The sequence below is a fragment of the Dermacentor andersoni genome, chromosome 10 (genome assembly GCF_023375885.2).
Source record: "Dermacentor andersoni chromosome 10, qqDerAnde1_hic_scaffold, whole genome shotgun sequence".
Classification (NCBI taxonomy): Eukaryota; Metazoa; Arthropoda; class Arachnida; order Ixodida; family Ixodidae; genus Dermacentor; species Dermacentor andersoni.
Window position 1 is genome coordinate 131,077,090 of NC_092823.1, and position 16,645 is coordinate 131,093,734.

At 45.1% G+C, this 16,645-nt stretch overlaps 1 long non-coding RNA gene across 2 annotated transcripts in view; it reads right to left on the reverse strand.

Moving 5' to 3' along the window:
- Window positions 1–1,687: 1,687 nt before the first annotated feature.
- Window positions 1,688–16,645, reverse strand: part of LOC140213750 (uncharacterized) — a 224,240-nt gene continuing 209,282 nt past the window's right edge. For both annotated transcript variants that reach the window (XR_011890679.1, XR_011890678.1), the window contains one exon: window positions 1,688–1,823. This is a non-coding gene — a long non-coding RNA (uncharacterized lncRNA). The remainder of the gene's footprint in view (window positions 1,824–16,645) is intronic.

A 16,645-nucleotide genomic window follows, 5' to 3' on the forward strand; every position in this document is an offset into this window, starting at 1 on the left:
ACCGGCCATCATCGAGCAGCACGTATTAGACCCTTGCCCATTTTTTTTTTTTTGCATAGAAGAATTGTGTGCACATTAATTAGATTTATGCTCAGATTAGGAGGTTTAATGTCATTCCTCCATTACTTTTCTACTTTGGATACATACAAAGTGGGCATGTGTTTGATTTGAGGGCATGTTAGAATCAGGCAAGTACTGCCAAATAAATCAGCATTGTGTTCTGGCGTTCTTTCTGCATTGCATAATGCAACGTGTCATATAATTCTGTCTATTTCACCGGTGCCGTCTGCGTCGAATAACGGAACTGGACTATGTAAAGAAATGGTGAAATATGTTGGGGTGTCAAAATATTGATTGTTTCCAATTTCTGAAAAAAAAATATTAAGTATAAATGTTCCTTGAAGTCTGCTTGGTAGCAAAAGGCTTATTCATGCTATTTGAGTGCGTCTAATACTGTTCACTGGATGTCAGGTCAACTGAGAAGCATTTCAATGTGAAACAAAGGAAAGGTTATTCTATTTTGTACTCTATACAATGACAGTAATGAGGTCACCAGATGTATGTAGTAGAGTGTAGTGCTCAGTGATCAAGTAAAGACAACACTTCCATATAATATATTGTTTTGAGGAAACACAAACATGGTTAGACGGGCCAAATGTAATAAATTGCTTTACATAAATCAAGACAACCATTTTTCAGGCAACTCAAGGGGCTACCTGCTTATTTAACGACTGGTAACTACTGTGCATAAATGATACCGCCTACGCATTTGCTCAGGGACTGTTTCATCTGCACAATAACAACTATTCTGCTCTAGAATCATTTGGAAGAGTCTGCTTGCATCGGACCCTGTAGAATGCAAGAACTGTTATCCCTACACTATTCAAATTGAATGGCAATTCGACAACTTTGAATAGTGAATCCTCAAATCAAATAGCAAGAGATTTGATTCGTATGTGACATTTGGAATATTTGCAAACTCTGGGAAGTATGTTTGCACAATGACACAATTCAACCCTCTTGAAGCTAATCCATTTTTCTCCTTGTTTTTTTCAGAAACTGTGAACTTCAAAGTAAAATTGTGTGTCTTACAGTTGGTAGGATTCAGCTTTGCCTCTTAAATAGAACAAATTTTATTCACATCCGTTCAGTGGTTTAATGAGTGCATTTGAGTGTTCCAAATACATCTGATTATGAAAGGCAGGGTTGGTAAAGCTTTCTTTTGAATAAACTAAAAAAAGCATGTGTGATACGCATGCTAGGCTTTCTTGACCTTGCTGCCATGATGACAATTCCTTCTGTGCCCCTCAGAGTTTGTCTCCTAATTGCTGTGCAGTAGCCCTGTGCCTTTGAGGTAACAAATGTTGATGTCACAAAGAAGTGCATTGTTTCTTTTAGAGAAAAAGAAAAGGCACTTTTAGATCTCGGACCAAAAGTTATTTCAGTGTTCTTGCACGGCATTGACATACAAGTTCAGTGAAGGATGGCGGTCACATCTCGTGAGGTGCTGCTCAAACAACTTTTTGCAAATTTATGACATCATATGTTGGGCTGCTGACAGGTTCCTGAAATAACTGGCACTTGTAAAGCATGATGTCCGGTTGCCCTCACAGATATTAAATGCAGGGAAATGAAGCTGACCGAGCAAGATCCCTGGCAGTGCTGAATATTGTTTTTTGTAGAATGGTTTGCTGATGCAATGAAGCTACTCTTTATTGTGCAAATGCAAGTTGCTTGTGTTCTTTGCTTGCACCCCGTGTCCTTGCGCAGCAAGTTGTCTCTTGCAGTCGGCCATGACTTCCTGCGTCTTCTGTATATATTTGCTGCGAAGACAAAAGAGAGCAATTCATTTTTCCAACGTAATGTAATGTTGCTGCACATCTTAGAAATATATTACTAATAGATTCTTGCTTGAAAAGCCAGTAGAAATCAGTAGCTTCTTTATGCTGATAAAATAGGTATTCTCAAGATTAGTTCCTGCCGGAACGGATAAGGTATTATTGTTAGTTCAACAATGCGCCATCTGTAAATCAGTAACACTATACAATCAACTCAGAAATTCGAGGCAAAGTGGGTTGTTTGAAAACCCACACAGCACACAGCCAGTTTTGAATACCATAATTACTGAATACAGTCAAATACCTTTAACATGAAGTGCTCAGGGAAATCTTTCGGTATACAGTCAATGCGTTGTAAAGGTCTCACATTGTACCTCTCACAACAGTGCAGCCTAAGGATGTTCGAACATAAGAAAATCTTTATTTAACAGGAATTCAAGAGAGATTTAGTGAAATACTATATGTTGCTATTTTTCTTTGCACACTTTCTCTGAAAAAATGTGCGACTGCAGCCAACCTTATTGTGCCAAGGTTTACAGCGTGCCCCACAGCAAAACCCAGAAGCTATGCAAATTAGGACTGCAGATCACGGAACGCCTCTATTGCATCCCTTGCCTTTGAAATTCTCTTCTTGGTTATGACTGTTGACTTCGTTGACTTTCATATCCTCTCCACCTTAGATGGCTTCGAAGGTGTCGGGTTGTCAGTTATGATTACATCGTCACGTCATCAGCTGAAATGTATTTGTCAGATGTCATACCCGTAGGTATGTTACATTTGCATCGTACCTGTAACTTTGTTGCATTTGAGAGAGAAAGTTCAAATCCAGGCATTGTTTGAAGCCAAACTTTGATTGAGGGCTTGGATTTTTTAAAATCCATCCCCTAAGTGACTGTATACACACTTCAGGGCTGCTGTATATACATGGCGCTTCAAGACCTGTTTTTTGTTGCACGCATAGGGACGGTCTGTCTATACAGAGACGTCCACCATGGCATTCAGAACTGTGCCCTTTTCAGTACAACTGAACATTGTGGAAGGGATCACGCAGTTTCGTTTCTTTTTTGTTTTCTTTTCCAGTGTACAATGATTGCAGGTTAAATTAGCAATCAATTTCATATTTCCTGATTAAATAAAATAATAATTAGTCCAGAAGAAAAGACCATTTCCACTGGTGGAATTAAATATAAGCAAGCATTTTGTATAAATACTGATTTGCATGCTTATTCTCACAAGAAACCCTCTCACTTTCAAGTATGGCTCATGCACACTTCAGGGAATCACAAACTCCTCTGAACACCTTAACTGAGTGATGCAAAAGAGGAAGCTCTAGCTCGGGGCCTCCTAAACACATGAAGAAGGAGAAATCATTTTTCTCTCCAACCACAACACTAAATTTAGGGAGGTTTGTTGCATTTAAGAATTTAAGATCTACCTAGTGACTGTTGGTCACAAATCTTTTTATTTAGGTTGTCAGTTATTCAAAAAAATTGACCGAAAGGACAAATTTTCAGAAAACGAAACTATCATGTTTACAACTCTGTAACTCTGCAATGAAGAACAAATGTCATTATTCTGTAAATTGCACCTAATAATAGATCTAAAGCCGACAACACTGATATGTTACACATGGCTTTCAAAAAGATCACTGATTTGTCAGTAGAACCTTTGCAGAAACCTTGTACATAATGTAACAAGCTCATGTAAGATATAAATCTGCTTTTTCAATTCGTTCGCTTTGGATGCTGTCATGCATACAATTGACAGAACTGTGACATCTGCACTAGATGCAGAGCTACAAATTTCTAAAGCTCACGCTTCTATATTGTTCGAACTTACCAGCTTTCGAAAACTTCTTTAAAAAAATCCAGGCCTTAAATCAATATTTGGCTTCAAACAGTCAATAGAACTGAACTTTCTCAAGATGTTTATCTCGGAAGAGCTTTTCTGCTTTTTACATTATTTTGAATAGGCAGCATCGGAGATGGGCCTGAGTGAAAGCTTAAAACCCTGCTTCGCAGGAACTACTTCAACAGTCCCAAATTATGCACTGCTTTAGCGAGGCATGTGGAGCGCAGCGGACAGACTCGGTGCATCCGAATGCAGATGATCGACTCAATAAAGAGTTCTGTTTCTCGGTCGAAATTTTGTTAACTTGAGCTTTTTTCAAAACCATTCGCGACATCCCAGGTTATGGGAGACATGTACGGCAGTAGCAACATAGGTCATTGCACTTTGTGACGATGTTTGCAACCGCAACATGATGGAAACGTTCTATTATGCGCTTGTTGCATGGAAGAATGGGTGTTGTGTTCGAAGGAAATATTAAGAAAAGCTGCCTGTCCATCATTGCTTCAGTGCCGGTGCTTTACACCAGCAGGTAGGTGTGCTATGTTTGGTTGTTACTCTCTGGTTAAACTCTGTGTCGCAAGGTGGCACCAGCATACCGCTACCACTGCTTGCCTTAACGTCTGTGGTAACCAATTATTCCGTAAACTGCAATGCATTTATGCTCCCTGATTAGAATGGGAATGTTCGCGCCTCCAACTGCAAGCCGGCCTCTGCTACTGTGCCACCTATAGCTAAGATCGCACGCTGTGTGGGTGAACGGTCACCGATACCACAATAAACTCATTGAATTCGTGTGCAATACAGATGCCTTACTGCACACATTACAACATATAGAAAACGTTAACTTGATAGAAAGCTAAATGCTTCTCTCCCTTGATCACACCAAAATGCAGTGTCTTTGAATTGAAAACTAACATTATAATTATAAACTATTTTGTTGTTTCAGGAGGTTACTCTTGACTTCCATTTGGGTCCACTTGGAACTAATTGGCATACCAAGCTCCAGAGATGTCCATCTGGACTTCTCATGATGCCCAATTTGAACCAACTGGACTTTGCATGAAGCCCAATTGGAACTTGGCCCTCCTTTGATGTCCAATTGGAATCAGTTGAATCCCATTCAAAAATCCAACTTTGTTTTTCTTTTTCCTTTTTGACTGGGTTGACAGTAACATTCATTAAATTGTAGTGAATCTTTTTATTATTTTTCTTCCTTCTGCCAGAACATCCGATAGATAGTTCGCACGAGACGTCACGGACTCGGCTTCTCTCCGTGTTAGAATCCGAAAACGACGGCCACGATGACGTCAGCTATGGACGTCAGCGCACCATATCACCACGCATACATCGTTTTGATTCTTGATGGTGTGTCGTTGTTCACTGCATATTGCTCGCCAAACCTTGCAGGCTGACAACGGATGTGCAGATGCGCTTATCACAAGTTATCAGTGCTGCACCCTGTGTTATTTCGTGCAGAAAATAAAACAGCGTGTATACCTGCTGCATTCGCGATCTCTGGGAACGAAAGGAAGAGGGGGGGTTGACGTGCGCGGTATCAAAGGCGGGCTGTGCTGGTGCCAGGACATCAGCCCTCCCCCCCCCCCCCTCACTGGATATGTTCGATATCCTCGCCTTCCTGACTGCACCCGAGGGGGGAGAAAGGGGGGCCGAAGGCCTACTGGCTCAGGGCGCCAGATCGCCTAGCTACGTCATTGGTCAGTGTTATCGCTTTGTCGCTCGGTGCAAGACGAGCCTGTCGTGCTGACACGTTTCTAATTGCTCGACATGTTTCTCGACATGCCTAGTATCGTAAGGTGGCTGCTACGATGACGTCCATGCAAAACCATCTATACAAAAAGGTTCATAACAAGATGCGGTTGAATAAAGAGTCACGGGGTGTCGCTTCCAGTGCGGCTGTCATCCTGTAAGCTCCTGGCAAAGGCTAAGTAACTATTTTCTCGCCACCCCTATTCAAAGGGAATGCCATTAAGGATAGCGATCATCATCAACCATCCTGCCGTTGTGGCATTCGGTATGCGGGAATAGCACGCTACTACGTATTAGGCTCTCCAGCGGGCAGGCTAACGAAACCCAAGCGCTTTATCTTTATTTTTTATTTTTTTAAGTTCGGCGATTCGCAGATTACCACATTCAAAGTCAAGTCGCACCATTCGCGTGCACACTCCTTCGGGTCCTCGGCTCAATAATGCAGTGAGCAGACGACCCTGACCAAAGTTGCCCTGACGCAGTCCTAGTTTTCCCGCTCTTTCGTCTTTATGGAAACCCTTCTATCTCTGTTGCTGTGTTACTCTGTCGATACGATCTTCTTTCACGCTCAGAAAAACTTTTATGTGGGCGCGTATTGAGAAACAGAAATCTGTATCGGGCCTTTCTCATGTTGCTGTACAAATTTTTTAATTGGCACTTCTAACCTAAATATAATAACTTAGAAGTTGGTTAATTAATTAACACTTATTACGTGATTAGGCGGAATGAAAAAAAAATCAATATCTCCAAGCGACGGCATATAACATTACCTTGGTTCGGTCCAGCTACGTGGCATTTGCATATTTTTCAAGTTTGGCTTAAGTTACGTGAAACACCGTCTACACAACTCGAGAGACGGGAACGAGCTATGCTCTAGGAAAATACGCTTAAAAAATAAAGCTGGGCGAGAAATGCATGGCCGCAGAAGGGTCTTGGAGTACACGTCCTTATACATTCATTCATGCCAGGAAATAGAAGCCCTAAATGTACACGAGCGCGGCCTTTCACAAACAAAGTCTCCTTTATTTGTTATTTCGTTCGCCTTGTAGCGGCCACCACCGCCGTCTGTGGAATTCCCCGAGGCGAGCTCTCGCAGTTCTGTCCTCTTTCGTGAACTCCTATGATGAAAGAAGTTAATGTACCCTTGTCTAACCTATGCTACAGCTTCACTGGTCATCCACCTTCACATAGTGGAATGGCTCCTCAAATTTTTTTCTTGACAATTGTGCCCTGTTCGATGGTAATTGTACATACGTATAATTGGTTTGTTAGTAGACATGTAAAGCTGTCTCTTGGCATTTCGGAGCTGTATGAAAAAAAAAAAAAAGAACACGTGCACAATTTTTTTGGAGGGGGGGGAAATCATGCAGTGTTCATCGAAGTTGTCATGGTTACAAATGGTTTGTTGACTTGACACGCAGCTGCTTTGTTACCTGTATCTCTGCTATCGGGCGTATAGCTTTTAAGCTAAGCTGAAAGGTTGTTTTACCCTGCGCTAAATTTGGCTCCCATGCTAAGCAACCGCCCTCGTTGGCCGCAGGCACCGAACCGGCGACCCCGTGTTCGTCACGAGAATGCCACAGATCAGCTAGGGTCCTGCTGAGGGGCCGCCACGTAAAGCAAAAACAAAATATTTAAATAATGTTACGACAAAACTATGAAGCAAACAAAGTATACCATCGGCCAGACCAAAGCGAAGGAAGCTGGTGGTGGGATGAAATGTATTAATCTTTAGTAAAGAAAGCTTTTAAACAAGGAATTGAAATCTGTTTAAAAATGTTAATTGTTACTAGGTGCTTTATTGAATAATTCGTCATGGTCTTGTGGTTACAAAACCTTCATGCGTGAGATTTTCTGCTCCGAAATATTTAGCAATGTCTTTTCGCCGAGCCATTCAGAGTATAAGAACAACTTTCTATTAACTCTTCTAGTTTAGCGCCTTTCTATTGCGTTGCTATATCAAAGACGGGATGCTAGCGTTTTAGGACTACGACATCCGGGAAAAGCTCAAGTGGTGCAAGTCATGCAAGGATCCAAACGTTTGGAATGCGGAAGCCTTTAATCGATGGCAAACCCGTCTCACTACAGCAGCGCGAAGCAACCTGCCGCAGTAGCCGAGTGGCTGTGGGGTTCCGCTGCTGAGCTCCAGGTCGAGCGTTCGATCAAGGCCGCGGTAGCCGCAGTTCGATAACGGACGAAATGCTAAAAACGCTCGCGTACTTAGATGCGCATCAAAGAACCCTATGGTGATAAAAATCAACCCGCAGTCTCCCGGCTACGGCGTTTCTCCTAATCGGGTCGTGGTTCTGGAACGCAAACGATGTGTTTCTCTACGCGCAAACGCTTAGGATTTAATTTTAATTTTTGTTCGAAGAGAAACGGCGCGCCAAAAGCAGGCGACGACGTGTACAGAGAACGCGAAACATGTTACCGCGTGCGCTCGTCAGCTGCAAGTCATGCTCGCGGACAGACATGCGATAGGGAAGACGCCCGCGGAACCGCGAAGGTTCCGTCGGCGGGTTGTATATCGATGAAACTACGGCGACACCGCTAACGCCATTGCTGTCCAAGAACACAGTGGAAGCATGTGGAAGCTTCTAGAACATTCCGAGTTCGGCAACTGTATGCAGGCTGCGACTTTTTTTTTTCTTTGTTCCTTTGTTTTACCATCGCCGATCACGGTGATAACAGCGGCGCGGCGGCTAGCGAGCCAGTGACGTAGTTCAACATTAGACCAATGCGAGAAGAAAAGAAATGCCCGGTCTTATCAACGCATGCTCCGAGGAGCTTAGCGTCGTGCTCGTCGTGGGCATATAGCGAGCGTCCGGTGGCTTGGGCCGCCATTTTGAGCTTTCTTTCCACTTCGGCCTGCTTCGTGTCGGCTGCCTTCTGCGTCGCACCATACCTCGAGGTCCAGCTGGTCCTAATTGCGCGCTAACAGTAGCAGCGCTTGTCGAAGTTGCACGCAGCGCATTATTCCCGCCTTAGGCCGACTCTACAAGCACTGGCTTCGTGCCCCGGGCCTGCAAAACGTGAGCCACGCTTCGAGAGACTTGTCGCCCGGCCCGCCTGCCGGTTCCGTCTCGGCAGTTCCTCTCCCTGCTTTCGAGCTCCCGGAGTTTATGACGGCCAGCTGGCACTTCACCCGTCGGTGCGTATGCTACGTTACCATACGCCAACGACACTCCGGTCGAGCCGGCGCAGCGTGAAGTCGCAAGTTGTACCTGCCGACTACTCGTTCGTTTGTCTGTGCGCGTTCCCACCCCCCGACGATGCCTGGACTATTGAACTGTGGATGAACTGAGCGTGGCCACTAACCCAGGACCTGCGCGGCAACCCCTCGTCACGGCGAGCGTCGTCTCTGCGAGCTTCGCATCGAGCGTCCTAAACGCTCACCAGGCCTGTGCTCTGTGCATTTTCTATAGATGGTCAAGCTGGCGAGGGTGGCGCACGCCTTAGGGAAGTTAACTCTTTGTTCAATTGTGCTAGCTAGCGCTCACTAAGATGTATAGCTACATCACAAAGTAACGTACGGTTAGTTTTGTTGCTTAGCTGTAAGCCCGAGGTTTCGTGGGCATGGCTTGCGGCCACATGGGTCTTCTCCGTGCGGGAATCGAAGAGGACGGGCCACGTGTGCGGGGTGGCGGTGTGTGTAGCTTCAGGTTTAGCTGACACAAGGCTTAGCTCACACTAGGCAGGCTAGCTGACAGCCGTCCTCTTTCGACTTCGTCAGGGACATGGACCCTTCCGATTTGCCTTGCGACCCGACCCCACTATTTCGTGACAAGGTAGCCCGGGCGCGTCAGTGCTATCGAGCGAAATGTGGATTCACGGAAGCAAATCGCATTCGGAAATTACCTCGCCAGCTTTTAGGGACTAATCATGCTCTACGCAGCAGCTCGACGCCGGAAGTCGCCTGCGGTGTTCATCGGAGCTCGGCCGGGCAGCAGCTACAGTAAGCTAATCATTTCACTGCCATTGTTGCTGTTTTTTTTTTCAATGTGAGCTTACTGTCCTCGCTGTCTTCCAGAGCATCGCTCTTATCACGGCCCACTGTGTTCCCTCGTGGGTGTGGTCTTGCTGGCAGACGAGACCATGGTCATCGCCATGCAATACTACGGGTAAATACCACGTACAGACGAATAGTAGTACAGCTACGTGCGCGAGTGGTTAAAAAAAAAATTGTTCTCGTTTCAGGATCCCGTGGTCCGCTTTCGAGATTGCGGACCACGAGTAGGAAGGATATCCAGCGTGCTGCTCCACGTTTGCCATCCTCCCAACGCCCCACAGGAGATGGCCTTGAGCACCGCTCGTACCGTGGCTGATTGCGTTGGCTCCATTGGATTTCCACACCCATGGCGTCCTACTGGCAGAGAAGACTTCGTTTGGAGCCCTGATAATCGTGGTAAATATGACTTAAACACGCTTCGTACCATCGCAGTGTCCTGTGCCACCGCTGCCGCTCTCGACTGACAGCACAGCAGGTGGAACTAGTGCAGGCACTATCGCGCTTAGGAGCTACAACACGTGGTCTCTTTGCCACGTTCTCGCAAGTTCTAGCTCGTTAAGCGCGATAGTGCACAGCAAATTATGCGGGTCCCACGCTCTATCGGAGTCGATGTAAGCGAAGCTGTTTTCGTTGACGGCGACAATTGGCGGTGATTTTCACCTCGTATGTTGAGTATAGCACTGAACACTCGACTGGCGAGTTCACGTGATGCGTTGCCTTCCGTATACCACCTGTTTGTCCACGTAGCGCACAGGAAATAATGACACGTGTTTGCTTGTGCGTCATTGTTCATAGCCGGCGAGTAAGGTTAGCTCTATCATTGCGTCACACGGCGAGTATAAGAAGTGGCAAACTTTAAATTATGGTCATTTACGTGCCAAACCCACAATATACATATGTGGCACATAGCCGCAGCGAGGGATCGGTCAACAAGTGATAGGTTACGTACTGCGCATACCGCAACTTGCTCTCAGGTGATCGCTGCATGTTGCTAATCTTAAAACGATCGAGACCGGTGATGCATCGAGCATGAACGGTCTATTGAAGTAGCTCGTGACAAATAGCCTTTCTCGTGCTCTTCGTCTTCTGGTGCCTTGATATTTTGCAGGCTCCCGCCCTTCCAACTTGCCCTGAGATAGGCTATATGGCAGGCTAGATTTTAATCGCCCTTCGAGAGGGCAGATGTTCACAGGCCTTCGGAGAAACTTCGTTGCCTGTCCGAAGTATATAAGCTCTTGTTATTTCGTTGAGTCCAGGGTAACCTTATTCAATTCGGCACATTTTCTAAATTGTTCTTGGATCCCGGTCTTCACTTAACATCTCATCGCATTTGGACAATGGTTTTACCTGTCACGTTTTGGCTTCGACACTAGTTACTATTTTCTTGAGATATTTGCGATGTCGTTTCTTCCAAGCTTTCATTAGTTTGCGTCTACTTCGCCACGCTTTAACGCCTCCGTTGTATGGCCTTGTTTGTTCGTCTTGAAGCTGTTGCCGTCCGCCTGTTTGCAGGCGTCAGTGACAGGGGCTCGTTCGGATCGCCATACACGTAAGTTAACGGTAAATTGTTAAGCGCTCCCTCAATTTCTGCTACAATTGCTCGTAGCTCCTCCACTAAGTTGGTTTTCTTGACTCTTTTCGGCATCGATGGCTTCAGGCTTCGTATGAGGCGTTCGTAAATCCTCTTCACCCCGGGGCGCACTCCGCTGTTTTGTTCCATTCTGTTTGATGTACTATACTGCAGTAACCGTTCACCCGTTCCTGCCAAACAGCTTCAAGCATTCCGTTGATTTTCTTCTCGGTTTTTGTAAAGGTATACTGGTGTTGTCCGAGTAGTTTATGGCAGCCATATCCCGTCGTGCTGTGAAAAGCCGGAAAACTTGTACAGCAGTGGATGTCAACATGTCATTGGTCACCTCCAATTGTACTCCTCTCGTTACCGCGCAGGAGAAAATTGCCACGTATTGTTTTACAATCTCGTATTTGTTTTTCGCATAAATTGTTCCACGAGTTTAAATGGCCCCGATTCGTTGAATGTCAGCCGCGACGCTGCTAACCACGAGTTCGAGGGATCGAATCCCGGCCACGGCAGCCGCATTTCGATGGTAGCAAAATGAAAAAACACATGCGTACTTACATTTAAGTGCACATCCAAGGTGGTCATATTCCAGAATCCCCCACTATGGCGTGCCGCATTATCATATAGTGGTTTTGGCACGTAAAACCCCACAATTCATTATGTCCGCCGAGAGGCGCGGCATTTGAGTGACCGGTGTTGCGTAATGCCTCTTTCTTTTACAGCTTGGCGACTTTACAATATTCAGGACTTAGCCAGTAGTTGCGCTAGCGTTGCTTGAAGTCTGCCGTGCAGTATTAATGTGGCGTGTCAGTAGTCCGGTGAAATACCCGTACCCTTTGGACGTTGAGTAAAACGAGAACAAGGTAAAAGCGGCAACCAAAGATTCGACAAGTGGATTGTCTTTTTCAAGGCCACATATATCACTTTGATAAAAACAAGCCCACTTGTCGAAACGTTGGCTCCCGCTTTTACCTAGTATTGCTCAGCGTCAAGAATTTCCATCGCCTGCCTTCCCCGTGTTTTTCCCTTCCTTTGGAAGTACGATGACGTGCCGGCTTGATTCTTGGCTGTAGTGCGAACATCCCTTGTCTTACGACACATTCTTGTTGCCGTAGACTTGTCCATTTTATTTTAAAGGACTTGGCGCTTAAATCGGCATCGCCACTTGTTTGCATAGTACTTGTTTCTCGCATCCAATATGTTTCTGCAGTTTCCCTGTTAACGGTCCCTTGTGATCTTTTCTTGCGTTGTCTATGAATCCAAGTACCCATGCTGTTACTCTTACTCTAACCGCGACATGTGCAATGTGGTAACAGTGTAGTCAATGTTTATGAGGATTCCTGAACCTCTTCCGCGGCTCCCAAGTTCATATATTCAGAGATCGCGTGATCGGAGTGCCGCAGCATGTCTTCGTTTTTCTTTAACCTTTTCGTCAGTTCAGTTCTCATTACGTTTTTCTGGATTTTCAAGTCAACGTATGTTTTCATTCCACAGCAAGTTGACTTGGTAGTGACATTTGTACTATCTTACTCTCTAATTCTTCAATTTCAGCTTCTGTAGTATTGCAGCTGTCTTTTGTGATCCCGATTGATTCCAAGCTCCAAAACCTTTGTGTAGCCCTTGCTGAATTGTTTCTGCAGCTTCATCCTTCAGAATCATGACTGCTTAATTTTGGGCTTGATTTGTTTTCGTTTACTCTGATGCAAGGTTTAGGTTTGGGCTTGTTCGAAAAACATGCTTTAAATTTTGAATAACAGCGCAAGGACAGCAGACGGGACAGAATAAAGAACAGAGCGCTATATTTTATTTCTATTTTTATTATATCTACTTTTATTTCTATTTTAGCGCTGTTTTCTCTGCTGTCCCCTCTGCTGTCCTTAAGCCACTAGTCACTCCGAAGGGCCTTGCAGCACCCAAGGCTGTATTGTCTCGACTGCCATCGGTTTGCTTTCGCTTTGTTCCGCTAGCGAAGAACGCCCAATAATCTGAGTCGATCAGTAGTCCTATGGCGTCTGTTGCAATTGTTTTGCTTGTCATCCGCCACTTGTAGCTTCAGTTTAATTTTCCGATTTCCCGACAACCGAGATGTGACCTCGAATTGTAGGACTTGGATTACCGTGGCTGATTCGTTTTCTCGCTTTGCTATAGGTGCTTTGAATTTTTCGTCTCCTCCGAAAGAACCAATCCTCAGCCTTTCCTGTCGCATTCACACTCGTTTCATTTGCTAATCCAGCTTCAATAAATGTCCGGTAGCTTCCGCTTTCTAATAACAAACGCCAATGTTTGAAACCTTGTTCATCCCCCTATCCAAGCTACAGCTGTCTGCAAAAGCACATAATTGTGCTTTACAATTTCAGTTGCCTGTAGAGCAGCCGTCGTCGTCGGTCATGTGTTGTGACCTGCTCTGCCTTTCCTTGCCGCACTGTTCTAAACACAGATGTAGCATGTATTTCTTTGCATAACTTTAATTTCGCTCTTGCTGTACAAATACGTGCGGAGTTCTGGCCGGGTGCATGTGCAACGTGCTGAATTCTCGATGAGAATGGCCTTTTTTGTCATTCTCTTGTTCCGACGACAGTCCTCAGTTGTCTGGTATTCTGCTTGCATGACAGGTTGCTTGTTTTCTAAGCTACAAAAGCTGGACGTTCTTCAAAGCTGTCGGTCGTCTCTTTACATCGCAACTATCCTCCTGTTCATGCTGTTTCTTCCGGAAAATATATTTGCTCTCGCATAAACGACAAAAGCCTGTCCAAACTTTCCTCATTCTTTTCATGTTCTATTGCGTTGCACGCTATCTTCCGCGGCTAAGCTGTTTCTCGCTGCTTCCTTTGATTTGCACTGCGCTGGCAACTCCGGTGCAATTCCTCTTTTCAGCGCTTTCAACATCGGCGCGAAACTCGGTCTCCACCTTCAGTGACTTGAGTGCCAATGTGTTAGCCTGCACTCTGTGCGCTAGCTAGCGCGTAGTTCATCGGTTTCTTGCGCCGACTTCACTTTCTCCGGACAACGGGTGATCGGCCAGGAAATAGGTGGTGCAATGGCACATTCCCAGAAAGGGTGATTGCAGATGAAGCAGCCGGCATAATCGGGACACGGACGAGTTCAACCCTACGTAACATGTCGCATTGTGTATATAGCGCGATTACGCGAGAGACCATGCGCGCGCCTGTTTTCTGTCTGAACTACGCCGGTATGAACCGCTTCAAGCTTTGCGTAAATTCCGTCATTTCGAATGGATGCGCATTTGTTCGCAATGGCACTTCATTGTTTCGGTTGAACCAGACGTGTCTGATTGCTGTTGCAAAGCTTTTCGAACGCGAGCGACACTTGTATTGAGCGCATTCTTTGGTCTCGTACTCAAGCTTTCAGATTTTTCGTACTTTTCGTGCAGTCGTTCGCGATAGGCGATTTCTGTATTTTTTTTTTTTTTTTTCAGTTTACCACCTCACTAATATATCCTTTTAGTCGCGAATTCAGGAGCTTACACATAAGTCCTTGCCTTTCGTCTAGTCTTGCATTAACGGCTAGTGCATATTGTTTCCAGTACAGTGAAGTAGCCACCAGTATTTCCTTCGTTACTGAGATTTAATTAGGTAATCACAATTATCTAACCCAAGAAGTGCTGTCCTAATTTTCAACGGCGCCCAAGAATGACATCTAATTGCGGTGTTTTCAGCGACGTACTAATTGCACTTTTCTCCGACTGGCAAAAAAAAACTTCCCGAAGTATGAAAAATACCACGTAAGCGCTCCCACCCGCATCACAAAGCAGCGCCCTCAAATCAGCTGACTGAAAGCAGCTGCATTGCCCGTCGCAAACCTGAAGACATCGCATCACCTTAAATATGGCGCGGAAGGAGCACCAACAGTATAGGTTTTGCGGCTTTTCAGCTATTCCTTCCTCTCACTTCTACGCCACTCATTATCAGTCTCTCTAGTCCGACTGATCACGTTGACAACAAAGGCCAGTGATAACGTGACCGAAGCGCCGCTCTGACTGCACGCACGAAATGCGAAAAACGATGCGATAGCCATAGTGTGTTTCCAACTCCCGGCTTTGCTCGCACCGCATCGAAAGAGGCCGCGCGAAGCTATATTCCGCGCCAGAAACTTGCTTCGGACCAAAGCGAAATTAAAGTGACTGTTTTATTTTTCATTAGTGTGTACGTGCTGCAAAAACAGGTTCTTGTCAAAAAATAAAAGCGAAATAGACCGTGAATCGACGAACGTGTAGAGCAAAGGCAAAACCGATGCGTTCAAGAGTAAATATACCACTTCTAAATGAGCCGAATTGGCAATCAGGATTGGCCAGTCAGGTGTGGTATATAATGTTCCCTTTAGCTGTGGCCATTTATACGTAGTTCAAACGGGGCGGTGTACAAATCAAGGCCAATGCAAAATAAAGGGTAGTTCATCGGTGGATCGCCTTCTAATCTCTCTTTACATTGCCAAGATTGTAACTGCGCGCCTGAGTTGAATGCTCGATATTGTACAGGCAAAACAATGAAGACACGCGTCTTATGCTCGAGGCATTGCGTGTCAATCATGGAAGTTCTTGCCTGAGTCAACCTTCCATTACCTTACATAAGCAAGAGATCAATTGCCTTCACAGTTATCTCTCGCGTAGATCGGCACGTGTACCCGATTGACACGTCGTGCTACCATTCCAGAGCATGCGCAGATTGTTTTGTCTTCTTTTTTTGCCTCGGTGCTTCCTTCAGCTGATAGTCGGAGTTCGTGTTTACTTTTTTTTTTATTGAAGTGAATGTTAGGAGAGGTTGGCGCCTTTATGTGGTGGCACCGGCTACTCCTTGTCACTTGGCAGACGAAACAAATTTGCGCAAAAAGGGAGATAGCGACACTAAATATGACACTCAGTAGAACACCGGATCAGTAAAAAATATAGTCCAACAGTACATGAGTCGCAAAGTTCTGTGCATGAGTTCAGTCCACGTACGCATATATGAAGTCCGATGTTTTGAACAGCCCAAACACACAACACTTGTAATACACTCCAAGTACAGGACAGAATTATACGTATTGCGTAAAAGTTGCGATCACCACATAAACCAACTATGCACCACGAACAACGTTTATGTAACTCATTTAGCGTATTCGGATCATCCAATACTTAATATTTTCCCAAAATGTTGGTCTCCTCTAAAAACTTTTTCAGAGCAAGAAGCGCTCTTTTTTGAAGGCCCGCAGTTGGCCATGGGCCAAGTATCTTTTTCAGTCTCTTGTGTCCGTGTCTGCACGCCTTACCCCTTTTTGCATTATGGATCCTTACCAACTAGCTCAGCTTTCTGTCATTGTTTCTTGAAGCTGCCGGTTTCTCAGGTTTTCATAATTTCTTGTGATAGTCATCGCGTTTGGTCTACCGTCACACTTCCGTGACTGATATACATTTGCGGCCTCCCTCTTATTTTCAGCTCCTACTTAAGGAAAGGATCGTGTTTACCTCCTGCTCATTAGAGAAAGACATGGCGACTGGGACGAAACAAAACGCACCTTTAAACATTTGCACTGACGTTGTCAATTCGCTTTTGTGGTAATTGGTATTGTGGCAAAAAAAAACCATCCGTGCACTTTACCTACGCT